The 24,535-nt window shown below is 45.9% G+C and overlaps 1 long non-coding RNA gene across 5 annotated transcripts in view; it reads left to right on the top strand.

Annotated features, from left to right (window-relative positions):
- The window catches only part of LOC134352102 (uncharacterized), a 49,648-nt gene extending 26,248 nt beyond the window's left edge, over positions 1–23,400 (top strand). For 4 of the 5 annotated variants that reach the window (XR_010019340.1, XR_010019341.1, XR_010019342.1 and 1 more), the window contains 2 exons: positions 9,580–9,716; positions 20,970–23,400. This is a non-coding gene — a long non-coding RNA (uncharacterized LOC134352102). The remainder of the gene's footprint in view (positions 1–9,579; positions 9,717–20,969) is intronic. The other variant, XR_010019344.1, reaches the window with a different exon arrangement.
- The last annotated feature ends 1,135 nt before the right edge of the window (positions 23,401–24,535 follow it).

Genomic DNA, 24,535 nt, shown 5'->3' on the forward strand with positions numbered 1-24,535 from the left:
GTAGTTTGCTGACTCTTCAAAAAGTTTCAGTGAGGTTGATTAAACAAGATTTTACCATTTGACATCCAAAAGTTTATTTTTGTTGTTTCTATGTCTTGTTACAAGGATGTTGCCGGGACTTGAGAAACTCAGTTACAGAGAAAGGTTGAATAGATTAGGACTTTATTCCCTGGAGCATAGAAGAATGAGGGGAGATTTGATAGAGGTATATAAAATTATGATGGGTATAGATAGAGTGAATGCAAGCAGGCTTTTTCCACTGAGGCAAGGGGAGAAAAAAACCAGAGGACATGGGTTAAGGGTGAGGGGGGAAAAGTTTAAAGGGAACATTAGTGGGGGCTTCTTCACACAGTGAGTGGTGGGAGTATGGAATGAGCTGCCAGATGAGGTGGTAAATGTGGGTTCTTTTTTAACATTTAAGAATAAATTGGACAGATACATGGATGGGAGGTGTATGGAGGGATATGGTCCGTGTGCAGGTCAGTGGGACTAGACAGAAAATGGTTCGGCACAGCCAAGAAGGGCCAAAAGGCCTGATTCTGTGCTGTAGTTTCTATGGTTCTATGGTTCTCTGATTTAGTAAGATACCACTACTTATCCTAGAATCATAGAGCACGCTAGCACAGAAACGGGTCCTTTAGCCCATCCGGTCTGCACCAAACTGTTTCTTCCGCATTCCTTGCCAGTTCTAATGAATGGTCTCGACCCCGAAAGTTGACTGTTTATTAGTTGCTTCCTGACCTGCTGAGTTCCTCCAGGATTTTGTGTGTGTGTGTGTGTGTGTGTCCGTCTGTCTGTCTGTCTCTGGATTTCCAGTATCTGCAGAATCTCTTGTGTTTGTATTCTGCCTAGGTACCTGGACCATAGCCCTCCATAACCCTCCTGTCCATGTATTTACCCAAACTCCTCTTAACTGTTGTGATCAATCTCTGATCCATCTCTTCCACAAGTGTGCAGCTGACTGACCACATGGTACTGTTTCTCTTAAGTGTACACACGTTGGCCAACTTAGGTCCAGGAGTGGAACCTGGTGTGGTCCTCTGCTGCTGCAGCTCATCCACTTCAAGGTTCGACGTGTTGTACGTTCAGAGATGCTCTTCTCTTCACTGTTGTAACATTACTGTTGCCTTGAGTATAGGAGCAAAGAGGTCCTTCTGCAGTTGTACAAGGCACTGGTGAGACCCCACCTGGAGTATTGTGTACAGTTTTGGTCTCCAAGTTTGAGGAAGGACATTCTTGCTATTGAGGGAGTGCAGCGTAGGTTCACGAGGTTAATTCCTGGGATGGCGGGACTGTCATATGTTGAAAGATTGGAGCGACTGGGCTTGTATACACTGGAATTTAGAAGGATGAGAGGGGACCTGATTGAAACATATAAGATTATTAAGGGATTGGACACTCTAGAGGCAGGAAACATGTTCCCAATGTTGGGGGAGTCCAGAACCAGAGGCCACAGTTTAAGAATAAGGGGTAGACCATTTAGAACGGAGTTGAGGAAAAACCTTTTTCACACAGAGGGTTGTGGTTCTGTGGAATGCTCTGCCTCAGAAGGCAGTGGAGGCCAAGTCTCTGGATTCTTTCAAGGAAGAGTTAGATAGAGCTCTTAAAAATAGCGGAGTCAAGGGAGGGCAGGAAAAGGGTACTGATTGTGGATGATCAGCCATAATCACAGTGGATGGTGGTGCTGGCTCGAAGGGCTGAATGGCCTACTCCTGCACCTATTGTCTATTGCCTTCCTGTCAGCTTGAACCAGTCTGGCCATTCTCCTCTGACCTCCCTCATTAACAAAGTGTTTTCCCCCACAGAACTGCCACTCACTGGACATTTTCTAGACTCACAGGTCATTCCTGCCTGTGGCCATGAAACTTTACAACTCCTCCCTTGGAGGGTTAGACACCCTGGGCCGATAGGCTGGTCCTGGACTTATTTCATAATTTACTGGCATAATTTATATATTACTATTTAACTATTTATGGTTCTATTACTATTTATTATTTATGGTGCAACTGTAATGAAAACCAATTTCCCCCTGGGATCAATAAAGTATGACTATGACTATTTTTTGTTGTTTGCACCATTTTCTGTAAATGCTAGAGCTGGGATTCCCAACCCTCCATATACCACGGGCCCCCACCATTAACCACGGGGTCCGCGGGCCCCAGGGTGCAATCTCCTGCTCCAGAGACTGTTGTGTGTGGAAAATCCCAGGAGGTCTGCAGTTTCTGACATAGTCAAACCACCCCGTCCGGCACCAAAGTTCAAAGTAAAAATTACTATCAGAGTGCATGCATGTCAGCACATACAATCCTGAGGTTCTTTTTCCTGTGGACATACTTAGCAAATCTATAGAACAGTAACTAAATAAACTGTACGGTATGAATAAATAGCAATAAAGGATGAAGATGGCTGCTTCTTCACTTGCAAAGATCAGGAGGGAAGAAGAGCCATCAGGAGCAACGGCACAATAGTTGGTGATTGCAGAGGCCAATCCTGGAGCAGTAGGAAAACAGGAAAAGCTGGGATGTAGGCACTTGGGTAGTAGGATCCTTCCTGCGTCTCCTCTTCTCTTCAGCAGTCGCTGTCTTGGATTTCTTTGAAATTGTTGGCCGTACCGCGGATCAGCCGTCTCTGTCACAAGCCAGCTGCTGCCACTTGTTGACCTCTGTTCACTTGAGGAAGCTGCTGTTTAAGTTGGTCTTTGTGCATCTTGCACGGGGCAGCTCAATCTCACTTGCCCTGAGAGAGTTCTCCATCGAGTATCCTTTCATTAACCTGGAGTTGTCCACGTGAGACGCGTGGCCCGAACAGTGGAGCTGCTTGAGCAGCAAAGTGGCTTCAGTGCTTGGAAGTTGGAGACAAGATCCCGCCAGCTGATACTCCATGATGGAGTGGAGGCAGCGCTGAGCGTGAAATAACAGGATAAAGAGTCCATCAGATGTGGGAACACCAGAAGTAGAGTGAGTGTAGTTATCCCCTTTTGTTCAAGAGCCTGATGGTTGAGGGGTAGTAACTGTTCTTGAACCTGGTGGTGTAAGTCCTGAGGTACTTGTACCTTCTACCTGATGGCAGTAGTGAGAAAAGAGCATGGCCTGGGTGGTGAGGATCTTTGTTGAATGCTGCTTTTCTATGCCAGTGTTTCATGTAGATGTACTCAATAGTTGGGAGGGTTTTACCCATGATGTACTGGGCTGAATCCACAACCTTTTGTAGGATTTTCCACTCAAAGGCATTGGTGTTCCCGTACCAGGCTGTAAAGCAGCCAAGCGAGTACACTTTCCACTACACGTCTATAGAAGTTTGCCAAGGTTTTTGATGACATGCTGAATCTCCACACTCCTGAGGAAGTAGAGGCACTAATGTGCTTTCTTTGCAACAATACTTGTATGATGGGTCCAGGTCAGGTCCTCTGACATAATGACCCTCTCCACCTCTGGTCCTCCTGTGATTACTGGCTCATGGTCCTCTGGTTTCCCTCTCCTGAAACCTAAAATCAGTTCCTTGGACTTGTTGACATTGAGTGAGAGGTTGTTGTTATGACACCGCTCAGCCAGATTTTCAATCTCCTTTCTGTATGCTGATTCATCACCCCCTTTGATACGGCCCGCAACAGTAGTGTCATCAGCAAACTTGTAAATGGTGTTGGAGCTGTACTTAGCCACAGAGCCATAGGTGTAGAGCAGGGGGCTAAGTACACATCCCTATGTGCTGATGAAGATTGTGGAGGAGACGCTTTTGCCAATCCGAACTGACTGGGATCCACAAGTGAAGATTTCAAGGATCCAATTGCACAAGAGGGGTATTGAGGCCCTGGTTGTGCAGTTTACTGATTAGTTTTGAGGGGGTAATGGTATTAAGTGCTAAGTATAGTCAATAAGGAGCATCCTGATGTATGCATCGTTGCTGTTCAGATGTTCCAGGGTTGTGTGAAGAGCCAGTGAGATGGCATCTGCTGTGGACCTGTTGCTTTAGCGACAGGAGCTGATACGCTTCAGCACCAGCCTCTCAAAACACTTCATCACTTGGATTTAAGCGCCACTGGGTGACGGTCACTTAGTCAGGTTACCACACTCCTCCAGGTACCGGTACGATTGAAGCCTGCTTGAAGCAGGTGAGTACCTCACACTGCTGGAGTGAGGAGTTGATATCCATGAACACACCAGCCAGTTGGTCAGCACAGGTCTTTAGTACTCAACCAGGTACTCCGTCCGGACCGGATGCTTTCCTTGGATTCACTCTCCTGAAGGTAGCCTGCATGTCACCTTCAGGTACTGAGACCAAAGGATCATGGGGAGACATGGGAGTGTGCGATGGTTCCTCCCTGTTCTGTGCTTGCTTTGACTACCAGAAGACATTGAGCTCATCTGGAAGCGAAGCTCTGCTTCCTCCTATGTCGCAAGATTTAATTTGTAGGAGGTTATGGCGTTCAAACCCTGCCACAGCTGTCAAGAAACCCTTGTTGATTCCAGTCTAGTCTGGATTCTCCAGTTCGCCTGTGAGATGGTCTTCTGGAGATCATACCTGCACCTCTTGTAGCATTCTTGATCTCCAGACTCGAATGCCTCTGATCTGGCTCTCAGCAGATCCTGGATTTCATTGTTCATCCAAGGCTGGACGATTTCATGGGGACGCACTCATCCAACAGATGTTTTAATAAAGTCTGTAACAACCCTGATGAATTCATTCAAACCCTCAGATTAGTTTTTGAACATGGCCCAGAGCTCTGACTCAAGGCCTCCTGTGACCACCTCTTAGTTGTCTTGATCTCTGGAGCCTAAAGGCTCTGTCTGTATTCAGGTAGTTGGAGTACAGCCAAATGATCCGACTTGCCAAAATGCGGTCTCAGGAAGGAATGATTAGGCATTCCTTATTGTGCTGTAGCTGTGCTCTAAAACGGGTCAGGTGCTGGTGATAATCGGGTAGGGTTTTCCTCAAAGAGGCCTGGTTAAAACTGCCAAATATAATTTGAAATGCATCGTGATGAGCTGTTTCTTCAACAATCATTCCACAGTCAAAGTCACTCAGATCACATTTCTTCCCCATTCTGATGTTTGGTCTGAACAGCAACTGAACTTCTTGACTCTGTCTGCCTGCTTTTATGTGTTGAGTTGCTGCCACATAATTGGCTGATTAGATATTTGCAATAATGGGCAGATGTAAAGTGGCCCCTGAATGTGCATCTAATTTTTGTTCATGGTTTACCACTGACAACATAACATTTGAGTGGGGCCTGCTGAAAATTGTAGCCAAGTGTATCTTCACTCGTGGCCTGATGCTGGCGCTGCGAGTGTTAATGGTAACCCGGGTGACTTGTCAGTGCTCTGTGTCTGTCACTGGGCTGGTGATTCAGACAGCTGAGAAGCACACAGGACCACTCGTCCTGTTGCTTTTTGTATGATAGCAGCAGGGGCCAGCCAAAGTTCAAAATACATCTATGCCTTCATATACAGTACTGTGGCAGTTATAACTAGTGTACCCAAGACTTTTGCACAGTACTGTACATCAGTTTTAAAATAGGAAGGTGGCTGGGAAACAGAAATAAGAGTGCTTAGTTTTGGATTAGCTCAGTAGTTCATTCGTTGTTCTTTATGTGCTGTGTCATAAGATATGGGCGATCATGGTCTTTGCATGACCATCAACAAGAGAAAATCTGCAGATGCTGGAAATCAGAGCAACACACACAAAATATTGGAGGAACTCAGCAGGCCAGACGACATCTATGGAAAAGAGTAAACAGTCATCATTTTGGGCCGAAACGCTTCATCAGGGCCATGACCATGGTTGCTCTTGGCAAAGAAGTGGCTTGCCATTGTCTCCTCCTGGGCAGTGTCTTTACAAGACGGGTGACCCCAACCATCATCAATACTATTCAGAGATTGTCTGCCCGGCGTCACTGGTCGCACAACCAGGATTTGTGATAGGCACCAGCTGCTCATACGACCATCCACCACCTGCTCCCATGGCTTCATGTGACCCTGATCAGTGGGGGGCAAAGAGAGTGCTACATCTTGTCCAAGAGTGAGGCAGAGTTCTGTACATTGGTTAAAATAGGAAGGTGGTTGAGAAACAGAAATCAAAGTACTTAATTAGCTCAGTAGTGGTAACTGAAAAGATGTAATATATAGTACTGTACCAAAGTCTACGGTACTCGCGCTATGTGTAGGAAGATGAACTCTGCGAATACGGAAAAAAATAACAGGAGTAAATAAACAATACTGAGAAGATAAGTTGTTAAGTCCTTGAAAGTGAATCCATGAATTGTGGAATCAGTTCATTGTTGGGGTGAGTGAAGTTATCCACACTGGTTCAGGATCCTGTTGGTTGAAAAGTAATAGCTGTTCCTGTGGTGGTGTGGGACCTAAGGCTCATTCTTTTAAACTCCTGTGAGTACAGGCCAAGAGCCATCAAATACTGTAACAGAATAAAGTGTAAAAGCTATCTGGCAACTTTACGTGAGCGTCTTTACCATCTAATGTTCCAGAGATGAGTGTAGGGCCAGGGAGATGATGTCCATCATAGAACTGCTTTTGCAGAAGGCAGATTGGAATGGGTTGACGTTGGCTGGAAGGCTCATGTTGATGCTTGATAAAGCCTTTATGATGGTAGATATGAGAGGCACTGGGTGATAGTCATTAGGGCATGTTATCTTGTTATTTTCCTGCTTATTGGGATGATAGTGGTCTTAAAGTTAATTCTTTGGGGTTTTTTTTTCTGTTTTGTGGATGTCTGTGAAGAGTAAGAATTTCAGGTTGTATACTCTATATATTGTCTGATGTGGAATGAAACTATTAAATTAAACTGTTAGAGCAGGAAAGAACCTCAGCCTAAAGCAGCGAAAAGTTAAAAACGTCTGCAGATACCCCTGCTAATTGATCCATGCAGGATCGATGGCCTGGACGGTATCTGGGCCTGATGCTTTCCTGTAGGGATGCAACAGTAGCAAAGCGGTAAGCGCAATGCTATCACGAGGAATTCTGCAGATGCTGGAATTTCAAGCAACACACGTAAAAGTTGCTGGTGAACGCAGCAGACCAGGCAGCATCTCTAGGAAGAGGTACAGTCGACATTTCGGGCCGAGACCCTTCATCGGGACTAACTGGAAGAAGAGCTAGTAAGAGATTTGAAAGTGGGAGGGGGAGATCCAAAATGATAGGAGAAGACAGGAGGGGGAGGGATGGAGCCAAGAGCTGGACAGGTGATTGGCAAAAGGGATATGAGAGGATCATGGGACAGGAGGCCCAGGGAGAAAGAAAAGTGGGGGGAAACCCAGAGGATGGGCAAGGGGTATAGTCAGAGAGACAGTGGGAGAAAAAGGAGAGAGAGAAAAAGCATGTGTGTATATAAATAAATAACGGATGAGGTACGAGGGGGAGGTGGGGCATTAGCGGAAGTTAGAGAAGTCAATGTTCATGCCATCAGGTTGGAGGCTACCCAGACGGAATATAAGGTGTTGTTCCTTCAACCTGAGTGTGGCTTCATCTTTACAGTAGAGGAGGCTGTGGATAGACATGTCAGAATGGGAATGGGATGTGGAATTAAAATGTGTGGCCACTGGGATATCCTGCTTTCTCTGGCGGACAGAGTGTAGGTGTTCAGCAAAACGATCTCCCAGTCTGCGTCGGGTCTTGCCAATATATAGAAGGCCACATCGGGAGCACCGGACGCAGTATATCACCCCAGCCAACTCACAGGTGAAGTGTTGCCTCACTTGGAAGGACTGTCTGGGGCCCTGAATGGTGGTAAGGGAGGAAGTGTAAGGGCATGTGTAGCACTTGTTCCGCTTACAAGGATAAGTGCCAGGAGGGAGGGATGGGGGGGACGAATGGACAAGGGAATCGCATAGGGAGCAATCCTTGCGGAAAGCGGAGGGGGTGGTGGGAGGAAAAGATGTGCTTAGTGGTGGGATCCCGTTGGAGGTGGCGGAAGTTACAGAGAATTATATGTTGGATCCGGAGGCTGCTGGGGTGGTAGGTGAGGACAAGGGGAACCCTATTCCTAGTGGGGTGGCGGGAGGATGGAGTGAGAGCAGATGTGCGTGAAATGGGGGAGGTGCATTTGAGAGCAGAGTTGATGGTAGAGGAAGGGAAGCCCCTTTCTTTAAAAAAGGAGGACATCTCCCTCGTCCTGGAATGAAAAGCCTCATCCTGAGAGCAGATGCGGCGGATACGGAGGAATTGCGAGAAGGGAATGGCATTTTTGCAAGAGACAGGGTGAGAAGAGGAATAGTCCAGATAGCTGTGAGAGTCAGTAGGCTTATGGTAGACATCAGTAGGTAAGCTGTCTCCAGAGATAGAGACAGAAAAATCTAGAAAAGGGAGGGAGGTGTCGGAAATTAACCAGGTAAACTTGAGGGCAGGGTGAAAGTTGGAGGCAAAGTTAATGAAGTCAACGAGCTCAGCATGCGTGCAGGAAGCAGCGCCAATGCAGTCGTCAATGTAGCAAAGGAAAAGTGGGGGACAGATACCAGAATAGGCACGGAACATAGATTGTTCCACAAAGCCAACAAAAAAAGCAGGCATAGCTAGGACCCATACGGGTGCCCATGGCTACACCTTTAGTTTGGAGGAAGTGGGAGGAGGCAAAGGAGAAATTATTAAGAGTAAAGACTAATTCCGCTAGACGGAGCAGAGTCGTGGTAGAGGGGAACTGATTAGGTCTAGAATCCAAAAAGAAGCAGAGAGCTTTGAGACCTTCCTGATGGGGAATGGAAGTATAAAGGGACTGGACATCCATGGTGAAAATAAAGCGGTGGGGGCCAGGGAACTTAAAATCATCGAAAAGTTTCAGAGCGTGAGAAGTGTCATGAACATAGGTAGGAGAGGATTGAACAAGGTTTGTGGATCTTGGGTAGGAGGTAGAAACGGGAAGTGCGGTGTGTGGGAACTATAAGGTTGGTAGCAGTGGATGGGAGATCCCCTGAGCGGATAAAGTTGGTGATGGTGTGGGAGACAATGGCCTGGTGCTCTTTAGTAGGGTCACGATCGAGGGGTAAATAAGAGGAGGTATCCGCGAGTTGTCGCTGTGCCTTGGCAAGGTTACGCCAGACTACAACAGCACCCCCTTTATCGGCGGGTTTTATGGTAAGGTTAGGATTAGTGCGGAGGGAGTGGAGAGCAGAGCATTCTGAAGGAGTGAGGTTGGAATGGGAACAAGGTGCGGTGAAGTCGAGACGGTTGATGTCCCATCGGCAGTTAGCAATAAAGAGATCCAGAGCAGGCAGAAGACCAGAGCGAGGTGTCCATGAAGAGGAGGAGGGTTGAAGACAGGCGAAGGGGTCGTCGGTGGGGGTTGGGAGAGTCCTTGTACCCCATCGGTTATTTATTTATTTGTATACACACATTCTTTCTCTCTGTCTCCTTTTTCTCCCTCTGTCCCTCTCACTATACCCCTTGCCCATACTCTGGGCTTTTTCCCCACCTCCCCCTTTTCCTTCTCCCTGGGCCTCCTGTCCCACGATCCTCTCGTATCCCTTTTGCCAATCACCTGTCCAGCTCTTGGCTCCATCCCTCCCCCTCCTGTCTTCTGCTATCATTTTGGATCTCCCCCTCCCCCTTTCAAATCTCTTACTATCTCTTCTTTCAGTTAGTCCTGACGAAGGGTCTCGGCCCGAAACGTTGACTGTACCTCTTCCTAGAGATGCTGCCCGGCCTGCTGCGTCCACCAGCAACTTTTATGTGTGAAGCGCAATGCTATGACAGCTCGGAGTTCCAGCATTCTCTGTAAGAAAGTTTGTATGTTCTTCCCGTGAGCTCATGGGGCTTCCCTGGGTGATCTGGTTTCCTCACACAGTCCAAAGATGTTCCCGTCAGGAAGTTAATTGGTCATTCTAAATTGTCCTGTGACTCGGCCGGGTTAAATAGGTGCATCACTGAGCAGTGTGACTCACTGGGTGGGAAGGGCCTGTTCCGCACAGGATATCTAAATAAATAAACCTCTGGGAGTGTGGACAAAAATCGACATGAGTGTAATTACTTCCAACGTACACTTTATCCCAATCAGAAACAACTGGCCCGCCACCAAAACATAATACTGTACAAAGTAACACGTAACAGTCTGGGTGAATTCTGCCTAATGAAATGTCAGGAGTCCCTGCACCCCTGATCACTAATCGGGGTTCACTGTCAGGAGTTTGAACTTGCTTCCTGTGACTGTGTGGGCTTCTTCCACGTTCTCTAGTTCCTCCCTCCCCCCACCCACCCCCAACCTATATTCCGAAGAAGAATGGGTTAGGATTAGTGATTTGTGCCATGTCAGTGCTGGAAGCGTAACCTGGCAATAACCACATAATCCTCAGACTGTGGTCGTTGTTGCAAAACAATGCATTCCGCTATATATTTCAACGTACATGTGACCATAAGACATAGGAGCTGATATCCCATCATGACAAATCATGTCAAATCGTATCTCGTGTGCAAGTATTGGGTACATATTTTAGAATGTATAATGTCATTGATAATGGTTATACTAAACCAAGAATAATGAGTTTGTCTCTATGTGGTCTTACTGGTTATAGATAACTAACATGCAAATTCTTTGTCAGACATTTCCTTTGTTTGGAACATTTAACTTTTGTATTTAAAATTGATCAGGGTAATGGCCATTTCCTTGCACAGTCATCGTCTTCATCATTGCTGGGTTTTTTTTGTTCCTCCAGCATTTATAGTTTTCCGTTGTGTCCCAGTTTTCTGTTGATCCACTGAGGAAATGTGGTCTCTGAGATTCAACTCTATCCCACTGTCAAAACTTGGATGGGTCACATACTTCTATTTCGCGTCGATAAGTGGAAAATGTACGTCAGACTCGAGCGTTAAACGGATGTTTCGGGGAGAGTGGGGGTGGGTAATGGAAGTTGTCGTTGGCGGAAGGTCTAGGTACATAGGAGGCAGTGACGCTGGTGTGGGAGAGTCATCAAATACTACAGTGCAAAACCAGGCCCTTTGGCCCATCAAGTTCATGCTGAACTATTCTTTCTTTCTTTTTAAATCTTTTAATTAATTTTCCAAAATTATAAACAGAATAACAATGTTGATACAGAGAGATTGGAATAATCTTATTGTTGATAAGCATATACAAAAAAGATTTCAAATAATACAAGTATAATAGACTTCCAAACTCTTGATATAGTTAATCATAGAAAAAAAAGAAAAAAAATACAAAGAAAAACTCCAAAAAGAAACAAAAAAAAACTAAATATTAAACCCAAAAAAAAAATCAAACGGAACAAAACAAGGCTAAACCCATTATCTTGAATTGAACACGTTCAATAACGTCGTCAACTTCGCTCCTCTATTCATATATTTTAAGTTAATAAGGAGGATTCGGAAAGGTCAAATTATGTCATATGAAAATGTTGAATAAACTGAACTATTAATCAGGTTAATCCCATTGACCCGCACCTGGACCATGGTTTTCCATACCCTTCCCATCCATGTACTTATCCAAACTTCTCTTAAATGTTACAATTGAACCCACATTAACCACTTCCGCTGACAGCTCTCTCTACCATGAGCGAACAAATTCCCCCTCACACACCCCTTAAATATTTCACCCAAATCTTCAGGAGGTGCAGGACACAGCAAACCCTGGAACAACACACACAAAATGCTGGAGGAACTCAGCAAGTCAGGAAGCACCTGCGGAGGGAATAGTCAATGTTCCAGGCTGAGACTCTTCATTAGGACTGGTGACTGATGCTGGAATGCGGAGCAAAATCAAAACAAGTCGCTGGTGGAGTTCTGCGGGTCGAGCAATATTTACGGAGGGAAGTAACCAGTCAACATTTTGCGTCGAGACCCTTTACGGAGCCTGCAAAAGTAGAAGGGTGAGGGCAATATAGAGAAGTGAGGGGAGAGGTGGGACAAGAGCTGGCTGGTAATTGGTGGGTCCAGGAGAAGAGAAGTTGATTGGCAGATGGATTCAGGTGGGGAGGGGTGGGAATAGTGAGGGGTGGGAGGTGATAGGTGGATCCGGGTGAGGAGGAATGGAAGTAGTGAGTGGAACTATTGCCTATCGCCACAATAGGTCAATGGCAGATGCAATCTCAATGGCTCTCCACACGGCTTTAGACCACCTGGACAACACAAACACCTACGTCAGGATGCTGTTCATCGACTATAGCTCAGCATTTAATACCATCATTCCCACAATCCTGATTGACAAGTTACAGAACCTGGGCCTCTGTACCTCCCTCTGCATTTGGAACCCCGACTTCCTAACCGGAAGACCACGGTCTGTGCGGATTGGTGATAACATATCCTCCTTGCTGATGATCAACACTGGCGCACCTCAGGGTGTGTGCTTAGGCCACTGCTCCACTCTTTATATACACATGACTGTGTGGCTAGGCATAGCTCAAATACCATCTATACATCTGCCGATGATACAACCATTGTTGGTAGAATTTCAGATGGAGATGAGAGGGCGTACAGGAGTGAGATATGCCAACTAGTGGAATGGAGCCGCAGCAACAACCTGGCATTCAACGTCAGTAAGACAAAAGAACGGATTGTGGACTTCAGGAGGGGTAAGACGAAGGAACACATACCAATCCTCATAGAGGGATCAGAAGTGGAGAGAGTGAACAATTTCAAGTTCCTGGGTGTCAAGATCTCTGAGGACCTAACCTGGTCCCAACATATCGATGCAGTTATAAAGAAGGCAAGACAGCGGCTATACTTTATTAGGAGTTTGAAGTGATTTGGCATGTCAACAAATAGACTCAAAAATTTCTATAGTTGTACCATGGAGGGCATTCTGACAGGCTGCATCACTGTCTGGTATGGTGGTGGGGGGGGGTGCTGCATCAGACCAAAAGAAGTTGCAGAATGTTTCAAATCTAGTCAGCTCCATCTTGGGTGCTAGCCTACAAAGTACTCAGGACATCTTCAAAGAATGGAGTCTCAGAAAGACAGCGTCCATTATTAAGGACCTCCAGCACCCAGGGCATGCCCTTTTCTCACTGTTACCATCAGGTAGGAGATACAGAAGCCTGAAGGCACACACTCAGTGATTCAGGAACAGCTTCTTCCCCTCTGCCATCTGATTCCTAAATGGACATTGAATCTTTGGACAATACCTCACTTTTTTTTTAACCATACAGTACTTGTTTTATGCACAGTTTTTTAATCTATTCAGTACACGTAATTGAATTGTTTATTTTTTAAAAATTTTATTTATTATTATCTTTCTCTGCTAGATTATGTATCGCATTGAACTGCTGCTAAATTAACAAATTTCACGCAACATGCCAGTGATAATAAAATTGATTCTGAGGCTGGGAGGTGATGGGTGGATCCAGTGGGGAGGAGTGGATGTAGTGAGAGAGGCTGGGAGCCGATGGGTGGATCCAGTAGGGAGGAGTGGATGTAGTGAGAGGGGCTGGGAGCTGATGGGTGGATCCAGTGGGAAGGCGTGGATGTAGTGAGAGGGCTGGGAGCTGATGGGTGGACCCAGTGGGGAGGAGTGGATGTAGTGAGAGAGGCTGGGAGCTGATGGGTGGATCCAGTGGGGAGGAGTGGATGTGGTGAGAGAGGCTGGGAGGTGATGGGTGGATCCAGTGGGAGGAGTGGATGTAGTGAGAGAGGCTGGGAGCTGATGGGTGGATCCAGTGGGGAGGAGAGGATGTAGTGAGAGAGGCTGGGAGCTGATGGGTGGATCCAGTGGGAAGGCGTGGATGTGGTGAGAGAGGCTGGGAGGTGATGGATGGATCCAGTGGGGATAATGGATGTAGTGAGAGGGGCTGGGAGGTGATGGGTGGATCCAGTGGGAGGAGTGGATGTAGTGAGAGAGGCTGGGAGGTGATGGGTGGATCCAGTGGGGAGGAGTGGATGTAGTGAGAGAGGCTGGGAGCTGATGGGTGGATCCAGTGGGGAGGAGAGGATGTAGTGAGAGAGGCTGGGAGCTGATGGGTGGATCCAGTAGGGAGGAGTGGATGTAGTGAGAGAGGCTGGGAGCTGATGGGTGGATCCAGTAGGGTGGAGTGGATGTAGTGAGAGAGGCTGGGAGCTGATGGGTGGATCCAGTGGGAAGGCGTGGATGTGGTGAGAGAGGCTGGGAGGTGATGGGTGGATCCAGTGGGAGGAGTGGATGTAGTGAGAGAGGCTGGGAGGTGATGGGTGGATCCAGTGGGGATAATGGATGTAGTGAGAGGGGCTGAGAGGTGATGGGTGGATCCAGTGGGAGGAGTGGATGTAGTGAGAGAGGCTGGGAGCTGATGGGTGGATCCAGTGGGGAGGAGTGGATGTAGTGAGAGAGGCTGGGAGCTGATGGGTGGATCTAGTGGGGAGGAGTGGATGTAGTGAGAGAGGCTGGGAGCTGATGGGTGGATCCAGTGGGGAGGGGTGGATGTAGTGAGAGAGGCTGGGAGCTGATGGGTGGATCCAGTGGGGAGGAGTGGATGTAGTGAGAGGGGCTGGGAGCTGATGGGTGGATCCAGTGGGGAGGTGTGGATGATGTGAGAGAGGCTGGGAGGTGATGGGTGGATCCAGTGGGGTGGAGTGGATGTAGTGAGAGAGGCTGGGAGCTGATGGGTGGATCCAGTAGGGAGGAGTGGATGTAGTGAGAGGGGCTGGGAGCTGATGGGTGGATCCAGTGGGGAGGAGTGGATGTAGTGAGAGAGGCTGGGAGCTGATGGGTGGATCCAGTGGGGAGGCGTGGATGTAGTGAGAGGGCTGGGAGATGATGGGTGGATCCAGTGGGGAGGAGTGGATGTAGTGAGAGAGGCTGTGAGCTGATGGGTGGATCCAGTGGGGAGGTGTGGATGATGTGAGAGAGGCTGGGAGGTGATGGGTGGATCCAGTGGGGTGGAGTGGATGTAGTGAGAGAGGCTGGGAGCTGATGGGTGGATCCAGTGGGGAGGAAAGGATGTAGTGAGAGAGGCTGGGAGCTGATGGGTGGATCCAGTGGGGAGGAGTGGATGTAGTGAGAGAGGCTGGGAGCTGATGGGTGGATCCAGTGGGGATAATGGATGTAGTGAGAGAGGCTGGGAGGTGATGGGTGGATTCAATGGGGAGGAGTGGATGTAGTGAGAGGGGTTGGGAGGTGATGTGTGGAGGCAATGAAGTGCTGTAGATGATAGAATCCGATAGGAGAGGAATGTGGAGCCTGAAACCAAATAAGGGAGATGGGGCAGGCAGATGGAAACAGTTGGACCCAGTGGGAGGAGTGTGTGGGTGCTAGGCAGATTCCAGCTGTTGTTATTGAAAAGGTTTGCATTTCTATAATGACTTCACTAGCCTTTATAGGACATGATGAAACACTTAACAGCTCATGGAATATGAGGAGAATGACAACCTATTTGCAAGCTTCCATAAACAACATAGTGTTCAAGTTGTTCATTCTGTGAAGTGGTGACGTGTTTGAGTTAAACGTTGTTCATGAGACCAAAGAGCTGTGTTCGAAGTAGACGTTAAGTAGGGGCTCTTTAACGTTCCTCTGAGAGAGGATCTGGTGTGTGAGGAAACAGAGAGTCCAGATTAGGGAGCTGTTTGACTCTGAGAGTGTTAATCACCAGGAGGAACTAGTCTTTGTGAAATCATTTGAACCAAGGTGTTAACAGTTTGTGTAACTCTATTACAGTGCCAGTGACTTGGATTCAGTCCCCTCCGTTGTCTGTAAGGAGTTTGTATGCTCTCCCCGTGACTCTGTGGATTTCCTCTGGGTGCTCTGGTTTCCTCCCACATTCTGAAGATGTAGGGGTTAATTGGTCACATGAATGTAATTGGGTAGCACAGACTTGTTGGACTGGTACTGTATGTTTTAAAAATGTAATAAATTGGCAATGGATCCTAGTCAGATGGGGAAAACTGATGATTCACACCTACCCTATTTCACACGGCTTCCAAAGTTCACCTCTGTCTCTGAGCCAGGCTGTTTCATCACTCTGGGTAAGGAATCTGAATCTTGTTTACCGAAGTCGGCAAGGGGCTGTCACAAATACCTGTGGTGCCCAGGACTGCCGATGACTTCAGCTATCTGACCCTGGAGGATCAGCAGTTCCTCATGGCCTTTACCCTCCCCAGGTCTCATTCATTCCTTTTTTTTTAAAAAAAAAGGAACTTCCAGAAGTTCCTTACTCAGATTTCCCAGAAACAGGCTGAATCAACCAAGAAAATTGGAGAAGAAGTCATTTGAAATCATGTTTGTTAAACAGAAGCCCGGGCCTTTGCTGTAAGTTCAGGCTCCCCCCTTGGGATGGAGGATGACTCACTTCTGTGTCAGTCTTGTAGCATTTGAGATGGCTGATGAGGCCAATGCAGGAACTGCAGACTCTTCCACAGGCAGGACAGTTGGTGGCTGAGGAAAATTGAGGCAGCTTGCTCTTCCCATCACTTGCCCAGGGTCTGGGTGTGCTTCTGACGCCATTTCCTCAAGATTATCAATAGCATAATGTCATAGAGCACTACAACACCGAAACAGCCCTTTGTGTCAGGCTGGTCTTCTGCACTGTTCCCTTGAACCTGTAGGGGTGCGCGGCCACGCGGTAACTGCAGTACTCCAGTGCACGTAGCCTTTGTTGCCACACAGCTGGAATTTTCCTTTAAATTCAAGTTTAATTGTCATTCAACCATCCACGAAAAGCCATGAATACAGCTAAATGAAGCTGTGTTACTCTGTGGACAAGGTGTACCAACACAGTACAGGTGTCCCCCGCTTTACGAAAGTTTGCTTTACGCCACTTTGCTTTTACGAAGGACCTACATTAGTACCTGTTTTCACTAACTGAAAGAAATCCGGAGGATTTTTGCTTTTACGAAAAAAGGTGCCCGCTTTAAACTTGTGTTTACCCTGAGAAAGACTACGATGACCGTGAAGCCTTGCGTGGGCAGGTGTGTGCGCATGCGTGTACGTGCCGTTTTCCCCCCTCTACAAATTGGTTTTGACTAAATCTTCCCGATTCTGATAAATGAAACTACACTGTACATATTATATCTACTTTATATAGGCTGTGTGTTTATCATATCATTCCTGCTTTTACTATATGTTAGTGTTATTTTAGGTTTTGTGGTATGATTTATTTGGTATGATTTGGTAGGTTATTTTTTGGGGTATGGGAATGCTCAAATTTTTCCCCATATAAATTAATGGTAATTGCTTCTTTGCTTTATGCCATTTTGGCTTAGGAAAGGTTTCATAGGAACACAGTACTTTCAGATAGCAGGGGAAACCTGAACCAACTGTCACACACAGCACAAGGTACTTACAGCCCATATAAATCAGTAAAATACATTCACACAAAAAACATAGTCCAAGACTTTGAGTCCGTAATATTAATATAATTTTGAAATCTGTTAATATTATTGTGAAATGCCCTGTAATTAATTGTGTTAGTGAATATAATCCATACATTTTCTAAATAATGTACCACAAACTTTACAGTGAAACATATTAGAGCATCCATGTGTTACAGTCTTGTGCAAAAGTCTTAGACACACATGTATAGCTAGTGTGCCTAAGACTTTGGCGCAGTACTGTAGGAATTTTGTGTATTGCGCTGTACTGTTGCCACAAAAAAAAACAAATTTCATGACGTGAGCGATGATAAATCTGATTCTGATATGGGATTCTATTGTGGACTGAGAATGGGAAGGGGGCAGGGAGAGGGGAATCATGGTTGGGAAAAGGGGAGGGAGCGGGAAACATCAAAGACATTCCGATGTTGTCGTCATGGCTATCCCTCGAGGTCGAGGATGATGGTCTTCGTTCTGTTGATCTACTTATGGGCTCTCAAGTGGCTTACGAGTCCAATCTTGGCTTTGGAAGTTCGTCTGCATTCAGTTCCAGATGGTAGATCGGACTTTGGTTGTTGCTGCCTCTCTTTCCATTTTCTTCTCTTTTCTTCTAATTCTGCACATCTGTTGGCTTCGAAAGTTGCTGTTCCTTCTCGGATGATGGCTTGCCAGCGTTTCCTGTCCTTGGCATTGGTTTCCCAATTGTTGATGTCGATGTTACATTTCTTCATGTTGGCTTTTAAGACGTCTTTGAATCTCTTCTGTTGTCCGCCTCTTTTACATTTGCCGCCTTTAAGCTAGGAGTAGAAGATTTGTTTCGGCAGACGTTCGTCTTCCCAGCTGATATTTAAGATGTTTCAAAGACAACGTTGATGGAACTTTTCAAGTGCCTTCAGATGTCGTCGGTACCACACAAGCCTCTCCATCACAACAAGGTGACAATCCACGGAGAAGAAAGACATTCTGTAATGATCAGTAAACCAATTGTTTGGAAGCAAATGTCTCAGGGCTGGGCGTATCTGCACCTGTGCCACCCTCTCCCATGCTCCTGGCACTCCTGTGCCACCTGTCCCACACCTCTCCTGTGGTGCTCCATCCCTGCTGTTCCAAACCCCCTTTACTGCTGCTGTCTGATTTACAAACTAGCTCTCTGCTCCATCTTTATTTTATTATATATATTATTGCTAATAAACTGATCCACTGAATGCTGGCACTGTAATATGCACATTTAAAAAAAACATTAGATTATTAGATAATGAGGACACGCAGTCCTCTTTTATGGTCATTTAGTAATGCATACATTAAGAAATGATACAATATTCCTCTGGTGTGATATCACAGAAACACAAGACTGAAAAACTGACAAAAACCACAAATAGTTACAACAGTGCAAGCAATACCATAACTTAATGAAGAACAGGCCATGGGCACAGTAAAAAAGTTCAAAGTCTCTCGAAAGTCCCACATCTCACGCAGACGGGAGAAGGAAGAAAACTCTCCCTGCCATGCCCGACTACAGTCCGACTGAGTCGTCCGAAAACTTCGAGCCTCCAACCAGCCCTCCAGCACCGAGCACCATCTCTGCCGAACGCTTCGACCCCAGCCCGGGCCGCCAGCAGCAGGCAGAGCCAGCAATTTTGGGGCCTTTCCTCCGGAGATTCTCGATCGCACAGCGGCAGCGAACCGGGCATTTCAGAAATTTCTCCAGATGTTCCTCTGTGCTTCTCACGTCTGTCTCCAACAAATCAGGATTGTGCACGGCATCCTACTTACAAAGTTTTGTGCAGTTTTTGGGCCTCGCAGTTCTAAAATAAGAAATTAGAGGGAAGGCTGGTCTTCTGCCGAGTCCCATTTACCTGCAACTGGGTTAAACCCCTCCATACCCCTCCCATCCATGCACCTGTCAAAACTTCTCCTAAATGTTACAGTGAAACCTGCATCCATCACTTCCCTTGGCAGCTCGCTCCACACTCACCACCCTCTGAGTGAAGAAGCTCCCCCCTCAGGTTCCCCTCAAGTATTTAACCTTTCACCCTAAAACTATGACCCCTAGTTCTTGTCTCACTCAACCTGAGGGGAAAAAGTCTGCATTCATTTTACCCTATCTATACCCCTCATAATTTTGTATACCTCTGTAAGATCACCCCTCATTCTCCTGCGCTCCAGGGAATAAAGACCTGAACAGCCTACTTCCCAGGGTACCAATGACTGATACTGGAGGACATCCTTTTAAAGCGATAGACGGAAGGTTTAGGGGAGAAGGCAGGTACTTTTTTTTTTGCAGTGTGGTGGGTGACTGGAACATATTGCTAATAGTGGAGAAGTCTAAGAGTCTTAGACACATGGGTATTATAATGAAGAGTTCTGAGCTATGTGGGAGGGATGGGTTAGATCAGGGGTGGCCTACCTTTTACATTCCTTGCGTGTCATTTTTTTCACACGAGTTCAGATGTGGATTTTTTTTTCATGCACGAGTTCTATATTAACATATTTTTACAAGAATTGAATGCGGGTGCAAGAGTTGTATGGTGGATCTGAACTCGTGAGTGGAAAAAATTGACGCATGGATTGTAAAACGTTGGCCACCGCTGGGTTCGATTGACCTTGGAGTAGGCTGGAAGGATGGCACAACATTATGGACCAAAGGAGCCTGTATGTACTGTACAATGTTCTATTAAATTTTTGCAACAGCACCTTTAACACTATTGCCTCTACAAGCCTGATCATGGCAGATACTTCAGCCCACGCTTTGGTTTCGAAAGCTGACCTGTAAAATTGTTTCTCTGTTGACTTGACAATCTTACCACCGCTTTACTCGCATTGTAGGGGCAGGTTATTAACCAATGCCAAGCCGGTCGCAAGGTTTTATGCAACACCTGTACTCAGTGGAGAAATTGTCTACTTTTTATTGAGAATTGTAGTTGGTATTCTCCACTTTGCTGTCCAAAAAGCTTAGAGAAAATCAATATACTGAGAAATCAGACCCTTAGCATTGAGCCCTGCTCTTTGCCCTGCCTTTCATCTCCTAGTTGATGCAATCTCTTCCCCCCCCCCCCGCCTCTCCAGGGCCAACCCAACCCCTCTCAATACCAGGGTAGCAACAACAAATGCCTCCCTTTTTACTTGGTGACTGCAGTCAACTTGTTTAATGGAGTGATGTACATTTTCCTTGCAGAAACAATTCACTCTCTCTCCATCATTGGGATCATCAAATTAGTAACTGGTCTCGCACCTGACCCAGATTTACTGCAGGCGTCCCAGCCCGCTCCCCCCTTTCCCAGTCATAACTGGGAATTTACCCTTTTTTCTTCAGGCCCCATCACCCCTGCTGGGACACAGGCTGCTGACCACAACTGGACAGAGTCCTCTATCCTGGGCCACTCTTTCAGTCTGTCGCAGATCCTTCCTCTCCCAGGGGTGAGGTCTTTGGAGCTTCTGTTGGTGTCTCTGTTGTGCTGGCTTTTCACTGGATGGATTCCTGACCCCATGCCCAACCCTCCTGCTCCTGCAGCCGGGCTTGGGATCATCCAAGGTGGAGTTCAAAGTTTACCCTGGCAGAGTCTATCTGAAGTTCCCAGGCACATTTAAGGATAAGATTTAAAGATTTATTTGTCATATGTACATCGAAATAACAAACAGTGAAATGGGGCATTTGGACGAGTGACCAACACCAAGGGATTCAAAGTAAATTTATTATCAAATAATGTATACAGTATACAACCCTGACATTCATCTTCTCCACAGACAACCACAAAACAAAAACCAAAGAAAACAAGAAAGGAGCGGCCAAAAACCAGAAAGACATCATAACGTGAACTGCAGAGTCCAATTCATGAACCACTTTGATCAAACCTTGCACAAGACGCAAATCCTCCAACAGCATCGAGGTTGAGGGAGAGAGACCAGCTCGATGCAGGGACCTTCCTCTGGGAGCGGTGAGTGAGAGAGAGAGACTGAGACTCACGCAGAAACCTTCTTCTGGCAGCAGCGAGTGAGATGCTGGTAGACAACACTGAACACTCACTCGCCTTCTGCACTCGCCTCAATGATTTCTATCTTCCTCGGCACTTCAATCATCAGGAAATGGAGTCGATTGTGGGCTGCTTGGCCTCAAGGCCACACGCCTCACGGGTCACCCTTGGACAGGGCCCACAACTGGTGCAACATTTCTGGTTCCGACGTAGCACGCCCACCACTTACAAACCCTAACCTGTACATCTTTGGAATGTGAGAGGAAACCCACACAGAGAACGAACAAACTCCTTAAAGACAATAGCAGGAATTGAACTCTGATTGGTAATCACTGGTGCTGTAAAGTGCTGCGCTAATCGCAACAATACCATGGGCAACTGCCTCGGTATGTACAGTGAAGGTGACTGCTCCTCACTCACTGAATGTGCCTCGGTAGAACCTGGCCTTCTTCCTGAGGTGGTGGTGCTAGGGTTATGGTCATAGAACACGGTCCCGGCCAACCATCAAGCAGCCATTTACAGTCAGCAAAAAACTGCTGCAGGAAGTGGGCAGTTCAGTTAGGATCTGTGCATGCAAGGAGATGGCTGACATTTTGGGTCAAGACTCTTTTTAATAAAAGTCACAATTTATATTTGTCTTGTACAAGTTCCATTTCAAGATGTTCAAGATTGTTTAATGTTAATCCCTGTACACAAGTGTAAAGGAGAACAAAATAATTATTACCCTAGATTCGATGCAGTACAAAAAACCACTAAGGTAAAATACAATAATTGTTTTTTTAGAAACACAATAAATATAAATATCCATCGACACAAGAAAGTCTGCAGATGCTGGAAATCCAAAGCAACAGACACAAATGCTGGGAGAACTCAGCAGGCCAGGCAGCTGAGTTCACGAGAAAAGAGCTAACAGTTGATGTTTTGGGCTAAAACCCTTCATCAGGACTGGGTGAAGGGTTTCAGCCCATAGCATCAACTGCTGTTTTCTATAGGTGCTGCTTGGCCTGCTGAGTTCCTCCAGCATTTTGTATGAATACCCAAGGACTCTTCATCTGATGTTCTCGATATTTATTGCTTATTTATTATTATTATTTCTTTTTGTATTTGTACAGTTGTCTTTTGCAAACTGGTTGAACACCCATGTTGGTGTGGTCTTTCATTAATTCTAGTAAAATTATTATTCTATTATGCATTTTTATGTACTTTGAAAATAAATTTACTTTGAACTTTGAAATACATACTTGTATACTTTATGCACTTAACCATTTCCTCACATCTCTGTTCACTGTCACAAGATTCTACCCAGAGCATGGGACAATTTACCCAAGTTAAATAACCTACTAAACTGCACTTTATTTTAGGAAAGCAGGGCACCGGGAGAAAACCCCACCCAGAAATGTGGAGAACGCGTAAACTCCACACGGAAACACCTGAGGTGGGAATTGAACGCGGATCACTGCAGCATGAGGCAAAGTCTCTACCAGCTCTGTTTACAAATCCCTCTTTGGATAAACTGGTTTCTATTACAAAAGTGACAACTCTTCAGAAGCCCCTGAAACACCTCGTTTTTTTTTTACAACATTCAGGTAAAATTATAAAAGCCACATAATTGCAAGTCACCTTCTCTTCGGCTGCATGTCCTCAGTTAGGTAACGTGATAGCCGAAGGTTTTCATCTGACCTCTGTGCGTGTGTCAACATTGCTATTGTGTTGAGGAGCAAGCATATCTTCTGCAGTGCATTTTTCTGGATAGATATCAGAACCAGATAATTGGAGATTAGATACAGTGAATAGAGAGGTCTTCCACGTAACACATGATTCAAGCATCACACCACTCAGCTTTAAAGCAAAAGGCAAAAAAAAAATACAAAAGGGAACGATTCTTTTATTAATTGCAGGGAGTAGCAGTGATCTGAAATGGTTACCACCCCACAACCATCAGGCTTCTGAACCGGCATGGGTAACATCACTCACCTCAGCACTGAACTGATTTCACAACCTATGGGCTTGCTTTCAGAGACTCTCATGTTCTCAATATTATTTATTTACTTGCATTTTTATTTTATTCTTTTTGTATTTGCACGGGTTGCCTTTGTTTGCACATTGGTTGTTTGTCAAAGTTCAAGGTAAATTTATTATTGAAGTACATATACAAAGGGTGATTGATAAGTTTGTGGCCTAAGGTAGAAGGAATCAATTTTAGAAAACCTAGCACATTAATTTTTCCTACATTTATCCGCTTAGTCCAGCGGTCGTGGAGCATACGGATCCCTTCTTTGTAGAAGTCAGTGTCTTAGACCTCCAGAAGTGGTCCACAGCAGGGGTGATTGGTAAGTTTGTGGCCTAAGGTAGAAAGAGATGAGTTATTAACTTCAAACTTTCTGCATTTTCACTCAGAGTTGAACTGCACGTGCATGTAACAAGGACTGTATAACTCATCTCCTTCTACCTAAGGCCACGAACTGCTGTGGACCACCTGGAGGTCCAAGACGCTCTCGTTACATGCAAGGGCAGTTCAACTCTTTGAGTGAAAATGGAGAAAGTTTGAAGTTAATAACTCATCTCCTTCTACCTTAGGCCACGAACTTATCAATCACCCCTGCTGTGGACCACTTCTACAAAGAAGGGATCCGTATGCTCCACGACCACTGAACTAAGTGTGTACATGTAGGAGTGGACTATGTTGAAAAATAAATGTGCTAGGTTTTCTAAAATTGACTCCTTCTACCTTAGGCCACAAACTTAGCAATCACCCCTAGTATGTTAGCATATACAACCCAGAGGGTGTACTCAGTAAATTGAAGAGCCTTCATAGAATCAATGAAAGACCATATCCAACAGGGAAGAGAGACAACCAATGTGCAAACAACAAAAACTCTGCAGATTCAAAAGAGAAAATAATAAATATTGAGAACATGAGATGAAGAGTCCTTGAAAGTGAGTCCATAGGTTGTGGGAACAGTTCAGTGATGGGGTGAGTGAAGTTGAATGGTTATACCCACCGGTTTCTTCTACTGTGAATGCCTACAAGAAAATGAATCTCAGGGTTGTATATGATGATATATATATACTTTGATAATAAACACAAGAGATTCTACAGATGCTGGAAATCCAGAGTAACAAACACACACACAATGCTGAAGTAACTCAGCAGGTCAGGCAGCATCTATGGAAAGGATTAAACAGTCGACATTTTGTTGCTGGTGAAGGGTCTCGGCTTGAAACATTGACTGTTCATTCCTTTCCACAGATGCCGCCTGACCCGCTGAGTTCCTCCAGCATTTTGTATGCGTTTCTTTGATAATAAATTTATTTTGAACTCTGCGCGCACTGGCGTCA

This window comes from Mobula hypostoma, chromosome 9 (assembly GCF_963921235.1).
Source record: "Mobula hypostoma chromosome 9, sMobHyp1.1, whole genome shotgun sequence".
In the NCBI taxonomy this organism is placed as follows: domain Eukaryota; kingdom Metazoa; phylum Chordata; class Chondrichthyes; order Myliobatiformes; family Myliobatidae; genus Mobula; species Mobula hypostoma.